Source organism: Augochlora pura, chromosome 5, assembly GCF_028453695.1.
Source record: "Augochlora pura isolate Apur16 chromosome 5, APUR_v2.2.1, whole genome shotgun sequence".
In the NCBI taxonomy this organism is placed as follows: domain Eukaryota; kingdom Metazoa; phylum Arthropoda; class Insecta; order Hymenoptera; family Halictidae; genus Augochlora; species Augochlora pura.
Genome location: NC_135776.1, coordinates 8,127,088 through 8,133,087, shown reverse-complemented (window position 1 = coordinate 8,133,087; position 6,000 = coordinate 8,127,088). Strand labels below are relative to the sequence as shown.

Sequence of the window (6,000 nt, the reverse complement as noted above, 5' to 3'; positions counted from 1 at the left end):
ATCTCGAACAGTACGTCGTTTTTCGGCTAGATTTATCCGTGACACGATCCACGAGATTATTTGATATTTTTCAATCATTAATAGAATTGTAATTTAGTAAGAAAGCCAGGTGGTTTTTCAAATTCACGTTGCAAGTGCTCGTTCGTTGTGAGTAGTATGATCTGGTACATCCTTTAAATTATTTAAAGCAAAGAAAGTAAATTTATTTTTATTTGACATTTGTACTAACTTTTCAAATTATTTGGCTAGTATTATGCACGAATGGTGTATGTAAGAGCAAATTTAGGTGTTCTTTTTTTACATGTGTGTTCCATGTGCTTGTTTATTGTGAAGAGTATAAGAGCACGTTAATTCTTTTTGTTCAATTACTTAAATACTGGCTACTTCTTAAATAGTGCCTTTTTAAATTCATGTTTCGAGTGATTATTTTATTAGTTCATTAAATTCTTTTTCAAATTCTTTAAGTGCTGTAAAAGAGTAGCTAAAGCAAAGTTAGGCGATTTTCTAAAGTCGTATTCCTTGTGAAAAATATCACAGCAAATTAATTCGCCTTGAGATCTGATTGAATTATTTAAATTCCTATACTCACGTGTATATTTCTTCCTAATAAAACAATATATAGTCAGATGGTTTTTTAAAAATGATCTTCCACATATTTTTCACTTGTAAAAATTACAATCACTTGCTTCAGCTAATTACTTGATCTAATTTCTTAATTCCTAGAATCTCAGACAAGATTGTACAAATTAACCTATTATTCGTAAAAAACAAATAATAAAATTAATTGAACACTAAGAAGCCAAGAATGAGCATTTGCGACGTCGCTAATCGAATCTTTAAATCCTTAGACTGTAAAGCTAAAAGTACTTCGTAAACAAAGCGCGAAGTGTGATCAATTACGGCGAGTAAATCGGGATTATCGGTGCGAGCGATGCCCCGTTTAACGCCGGCGGCTCACCTGGCCAGGTGGGCACGGTTCCGTGTGGTTCTCGGTTTATCAGTAACGCGCTGACAGCCGGCGCGTAGTAGCCTAATGAAAATCCTCGGATCGCGCGACCACCGGATCGGGGCACCTTGACAAATCACCGTCGATTAAAAAGATCGTTCGAGAGAGCCTGCTTTCGGTGCGCCGGTCGGGTCTTTTTTCCAAGCGAGCCGCGCGCCAGTGGAACAATGAAAGATATCGTGACTTTCGAACGAAGTGACATGTAACCAGTGAAAGTACGGTGGACAATTTGTTACGCAGCGATGTCCGAGAGTAATCCGTTACAGAGACCAAGTAAACTAGACAGCACGAGCATCGAAGTGTTCTGATTTCACGGGGACGGAAAAGAGGGACGCGGCGTATATCGCAGGCGAACGGAAACGTGACCGTAACGAGGAAGATCGCGGATTGGGACAGCTACGTGGAAAATGTGAGTATCAAAGTCAGTCAAAAAAGTTTGGCAAGTTTTACGGCTTCTTCAGCGTCGAAAAACTTTCGCGGTCGATTTTTCGGAAGTTTCGGGCTCGGTTTGACGGTGGCTAGCAACGCGCGTCTATCAAGGGGAACGGCGGCGTCGGTTCTCTGTTGGTGTTGGATTTCGCGAACTTACGCGGGAGCAATTAAAAGTTGTCGCGCTGCCACGTTTTCGGTGGCAGACGATCGAAACGTAATCTGGCGATCTTTTAATTTATTTTTCAAGTTATGTCTTTGAGGGGTTTTCGTTGATTTGATTAGAACAAAAATGGGCAAATTTTATTTGGGATAGAAATAAATCACTGTTTGATGTAGAAATAAGAAATTACTGTTAAATGGGAAATTCAAAAATTACTGTTCGATGTGGAAATAAGAAATTACTGTTTAATGGGAAAATTAGAAATTACTGTTCGAAATAAAAATTAGAAATCGCTATTTGAAATAAAAATTAATAGCTGTTTAAGGTAAAAATAAGAAATAACTGCTTGAAATGATTCGTTACGAATCGTAATATTCAATGTTGTTGTTCGAAAATGAAAATAATCTCCTGTTTGAAACAATAGCAATTTCAAACAATTGCTTTGCTATTTTATTTATTCCAAATGTGATAAAACTGTCTGGTATTACTAATAATTATTATACGATTTTAATAGTTTTATTATTTTAATTTGAATTTCTATTAAAAATATTTTACAATTTCAATTCTTACTCAAAGTTCATTCTAATTAAATTTGCCTCTGTTTAAATGCAATTATTATCATAAGTCTGTATTTAAAATCTATTATAATTTAAATTTCTTTAAAAATCTGCTATAAATTCAATTACAATTTATCTGTTATAATCCATTACAATTTAAATCTATATTCGTGATACATTACGACTCAAAGTTTTACTAACGATCTATCATAATTTGTATTTATATTAAAATTCTGTCATAAATTAAACTTCTATTAAAAATCTATTGCAATTAAATTTAGCCCCTACTCAGATCAATTATAATTATAACTTTGATTAAAAATCTATTATCTTAGAATAGGTTCTAGTATAATTCGAATGGTTCCAATGTAATAATAATACTAATACTAATAATACTGATACAATGTTATTAATTTTGCTATAATTTAAATAATTGTAGCATGATTCTAGTAATTTTAATGTAATTTCAATGACTAACAGTCGCGCCTTATAAAAAGGCAGAAAACGCCGCAATCATTGCAATAAATACAAAATTAAGTTTTCTCGCAACCATAAATTCCTGATCAATCGTCATAACATCCCAATCAATGAAACAGTAAAATCGTTCAATTAGGGTTGCGTCAATTACAAGTAGAATATTACAGATCATACGAACTCTTAGTTAAGACAAAGAATGATTCTACGAAACGGTGTTATTGGAGTAACGATGCTTCGTTTTTCCATGATCACAATTAGGCTTTCTAACATTGTCTGTCGTTCGATGAAAACTGGCATGGTTCAAAGAACTGAATAACTGGATGCTACTTACAGTTAATCGACGTCAGAAGAACTTAATTAGATAGAGAAAGCTGTGTGTCACTTCCTCGAACAAACCGAAGAAATATTGTTTTGCTTCTGAAATGCACTTCGCTCTGATTAGTCAGTGAAGTATACTAAACGACGCTACGTGTTATAAATGTAGAAAGTATGCGTAGCATTTACTCGTTACACATTGTTGATTAAACGATGATAGCATGTTGAATTTAATGAGATTTTTCGGGTAGTGTTTGAAAAGTAAATCTTAATTTTCTGAATTCTCTGAAATTAAATTGAAATTAAATTCTTTGCAATGTTTGAGGATTTATGTAGAATTGGTTGAAGTTTTAAATAAATTTTAGTTTCCTGAAGTCTTTGAAATCATTATCGATGGCGTTCAAAGATTTTTCCTCAACAACGCTTAATTAAACAAGTATGAATCTTAACCGAATAATTGTAGAAATTCAATAAAATTTTAGGTTACTAGTCGAGAAATAAATTTTGATATTCCATGTTTCTTAAAATTATTTCTAATGTTCAAATAATTTTTCTCAATAGCGCTGACTAGATTAGATATTTGTTCGTGATTTAATCGCGTCCCTTTCTGCAAACATAAGTTATCGTGCATAATCAGCATACCGATGTTCAGGATGCCCGCAGCCCGTGTCCTCAATTTTTACGCTGTTCTGCAATTAATAATTAACCACTAATAATCGTGACGCAACCGCGAATGCTACGTAAGGATATCATCGTAATCATTTTTTCGCCTGTGCCACATAACACAATGACATTATGAAATCTCATTTCTCTTTTTCGTTTACGACAGATTATTATGAGGGCACCTACTAATTATCCTCGTGAGATGTTTCAGTCGATCCGAGATTTCTATCCGACACGACAAAGACGAATATTAATTCGAGTATAGTGTAACAATGATATCTTAGTCCATTGTCTGGGATATATATTCAATTATCTTTGGATTTCAATCGAATCTTTCAATCTATCTTCTAATTTTAGTTCGAACATTCAATTTTGGTTCAATCATTTAATTTTAATTCAATCATTCAATTTTAATTCAATTTTTCTATATTACTGCAATCTTTCAATTTTAATTCTATCTTGTAATTTTATTTCAATCATTCAATTTTAGTTCAATCTTTTAATTTTAATTCAATTTTTTAATTATGGTTCAATCATTCAATTTTACTTCAATCCTTTAATTTTAGTTTGATTTTTTAATTTTGGTTAAATCATTCACTTTTAGTTCAATCTTTTCATTTTAATTCAAACAATGAATTTTAATTCAATTTGCCTATATTAGTCCAATCTTTCAGTTTTAATTCAACCTTTCAATTTTAATCCAATTTTTTAAACTTTAATCTAACCTTGCAAGCTTTATTTAATTCTCAATTTAAATAAATTCTACCAATTAAAATTGACAATAAAAATTATAATATATTTGTAAATGACAAGCCATAGATATTAAACTAATTATGCGATAACATCTTTAATAAATTTACAACATATAGAACGCTAGTTTCTAAAATATAAAAAAACCCAAGTACATAATTGATATACATAACTAATAGCTTCGTGTCACATACGGTGCATACAAAATATTATTAATCATCTAGCAAATATTTCTTTCTCTCCAGAAATAATTAATTATACCTAAATAATCATTAGCTGGAAGCGGAAGAGAGTTGCTTTAATTATAGACAAAGAACAATGACTTTGTCATGAAACAACAATTATTTCGTACACTGTGCCACGATTGTTTCTTTTTATTGTTGCTTCTGCATGAAAAACTTATACGTAGCCACAAGATTTAAAGTATTATTTATATCGTTTCGTCATACTGTAATCTTTTATTATCGTTTTTCAAATATAATTTGGTATAATGCGAATTTCATATCGATTGAAATGAGTACGTAGGGGTGATAGAACGTTGGATAGTCTTGTAATTAATTGTGAAACGGCCCTGGACATGTTAGTATACGCACAATTGACAGCAAGTAACACGTAGAAGGGTCTTCGAGGGGGTGTGTAACACGATAGTGGCTATCGAGACCGTGCAATTGATACCTTTGGGAGCATGGATGAATGGACTGTACTCGCTCACTTTCAATATGGATCAAGCATTGCTATCGTCTATTATACGAATCAATTTATTTATTTGCATTAGTCTAAAATCTTCGTCCGAATGATTCGTTCATATGAAGGTAATAAACAATTATATCTATATGTATCAAATATATTCAATCGAATAAATATTTATGCAGATCACAATTTATCCAAATAATATTCCAAAAGCAATTCCAAACAATTTATCAATAATATTCCAAATATTATAACGCCACAGATAAATTTTTATTCGTATTTTTAATAATAAAATACAACTTTTAATTTACTTGACAGACTTGCTAGAAACTTGATTTATTATTCTTTATTATTTCTTAATAGTAACTGAAACAAACCAGTTTTTATTACGATTAATATCTCAAATTCATTTCAATATTTTTATTTGCAAAAAGTATCTAATAACTAGAGGAACCTTAACCTAAAAAACCAAAATGCAAAAGAAACTGCTTTATTTATCAAAATATATGAAAACTAGTATGTATAACCTAATTTAATAATTTCTATTGAACACTATTTTTACCGAAAGAATTCTCATCGCAAAGTAAAACCTAATTTAATAATATCTATTTAACGCAATTTTTACAAAAGGAGTTCAAATCCACCTTTCAATCATTTTTAACAAAAATAATTTCGTATATTCAACATTTTCTATATAAACGCTTTTTGACTTTTGTTATAATCATTGCAAAATTCATTCGCTAAATTAAATAGTACAAAATATCTATAAAAACAGCGTTAAAATCACAATATAACTAACAAATCCATACCAACAAGCCAAGAAAATATTTTCCATTCAAAAATTGATCCTATGGTGGTAGCAAAAGTTTTCAAAGTCTGCGAAAGTCATCGCGAATTATTATTATTATTAGCACAAAGAGTTGCAAGTTCTTACCAGCGGATTTATATTG

At 31.1% G+C, this 6,000-nt stretch overlaps 1 protein-coding gene across 1 annotated transcript in view; it reads left to right on the top strand.

The window, feature by feature from the left end:
• Positions 1-1,101: 1,101 nt before the first annotated feature.
• LOC144469828 (cadherin-23-like) overlaps positions 1,102-6,000 on the top strand; it is a 53,582-nt gene continuing 48,683 nt past the window's right edge. Inside the window, exon 1 of the mRNA XM_078180499.1 lies at positions 1,102-1,415. The gene's annotated coding sequence lies outside the window, so the exon portion shown is untranslated. The remainder of the gene's footprint in view (positions 1,416-6,000) is intronic.